Here is a 2,231-nt window from a genome sequence, read left to right as displayed (position 1 = left end):
TAGAGAAAACAGTGCAACAATGAATGAATGAGAACCCAAAATCTCTATAAATGTTCATTAGAACTAATAAAATTTAATAATAATTAAAACAATACAGTCCTTAATATGGATTGCACCTCAACATCAAGAAAACAATGATTCTTATCACTTGAACCAATAGGTACATCAAGATAGATGAAGATAGAAGTTGTCAATAATTTCATCTTACTTGGGTCTACAATAAATATTCTTGGTACCAGCAGTCAGGAAATCAGGAGACAAATTGTACTGGGAAAGTCAGCAGTCAGAGACCTCTCCAAATTATTGAGGAGCAATGGTGTCAGTTTGAGGGCAAAGGTGCATCTGATTCCTGCCATGGTCTTTCTGATCACTTGTTATGCATCTTAGAGCTGGACAACGAATAAAGATGACAGAAGAAGAACTGATGCTTTTGAGCTGAGGTGTTGGAAATAGTGAACATCCTATGGACTGCCAAGAGGACAAACAAATATGTCTTAGAGAAAGTGCAGCCAGAATGCTCCGTGGAGGCAAAGATGATAAGGCTTCATTCACTTACTTCAGGCATGTTGCTAGGAGAGGCTATTCCTTGAAGAGGGACATTATGCTTGGAAAGGCAGAGGGTTGATGAAGGAAAGGAAGACTCTCAATGAGGTGGACTGACACAGTGACTGCCATTATGGGCTGTAGTGTGTCAGGAAGTGTGAAGACGACACATGATAAGGACAGGTTTCAGAGTTGCCGTTCATAGAGTCACTATGGGTCATACTTGACCCAACAGCACCTAATAAAAACAACAACTTCCACAGCCAAATACTGTAAATTTGTATGAAAAGTTTGAGGATATATATTAAATAAATGTCCTGAATTTAGAACACTACTCTGTGTAAAGATGTAGCGTTTGCCTCAGAAGGTCAAGTTTTCAATATAGATTGAAGCTTAACATCAAGAAGATAAATATTCTCACCACTGGGCCAATTTGCAGCACCATGATGGATGGACAAGAGATTGAGGTTGTTAACAATTTCACCTTGCTCAGTTACACAATCAACTCTCTTGGCCCAGCAGTCAGAAAATCAAAAGATGAATTGCAATGGGGAAGTCTGCTGTCAGGGAATTCTCCAAAGTGCCAAAGAGCAATGTCAGTCTGGAAACTAAGGTGCACCTTATCTAGGTCAGTCACTTGCTATGCATCAGAGAGCTGAATAATGACTAAAGATGACAGAAGAGTCTATTCCTTTGAATTGTGGTGCTGAAGAGTAGTGAACATACCATGGACAGCCAGAACAAAGAAGTCTGTCTTGGAGAGGGTGAAATCAGGTTTCTCTTTGGAGGCAAAGATTTTAAGCTATCTCACATACTTTGTACTTTGGCCATGTAGTCAGGAGGGACCAGTCCTTGGAGAACAACATCATGCTTGGAAGGGTGAAGGGACAGCGCAGGATAGGAAGACACTGGATGAGATGTATTGCTATGGTAACTAGAGCAGTGGGATTATGTGTGTCCGGAGTCAGTGAGACTGGCTCAGGACAGGGCAGAGTTCAGGGCTGTTGTATATAGAGTTGCTATGGGTCCCAGGTGGACTTGTAGGCACACAACAATTGTAAACTACTTTGTATTTGAAAAAACAACAGGAAACGTCCTTGTAGGAATAGGAGAAATAAGCCATGCATTAGAACTTCAAAGTGGAAAATATAGTTTACGCCTAATCAGAAATTTTTGAACTAGTGTTTCTAAATGGAGATCCGTTGGCCTAGTAGTAAGAAGTTCTGCTGCCAAATCAAAGCCATGGGGTTCAAATCCACCAACATCCTCTTTCCGAGAGGGATGGGAAATCTCGTCCCATGTGATTCAGTTTACTATTACGGCTGGAGGATCAGCTATGAACAGATCTCCACTTCATGGCACATAACAAGCTTTTCCTTTAATATGAGGTGTATGCTCCGAATTGACAAAGTCACTGGGCACAGCACACACACACACACACACACACACATTAAAATGAAACAAGTGGTAAAGAAATGAGGGCCCCTTCTAATGGCATAATGAGTAGGGAGTTGCACTGTTAACGGAGATGCCTCTTTGTTGATTTAAACTCACAGCTGCTCCAAGGGAGAAAGATGGATAATCTCTTATGATTTACAGCCTCCAAAACCCTTGGAGGGTCACCTATAAGTTGGTTCCTTCTTGAATGCAATTAGTTTACTCATTCAAGGAGCTCTGATACCTTAGGC

Source organism: Elephantulus edwardii, unplaced genomic scaffold (assembly GCF_000299155.1).
Source record: "Elephantulus edwardii isolate Elephantulus edwardi_28Jun2011 unplaced genomic scaffold, EleEdw1.0 scaffold00378, whole genome shotgun sequence".
NCBI lineage: Eukaryota > Metazoa > Chordata > Mammalia > Macroscelidea > Macroscelididae > Elephantulus > Elephantulus edwardii.
The sequence above is the reverse complement of the archived record's forward strand: the minus strand, read 5'-3'. Positions refer to the sequence as shown.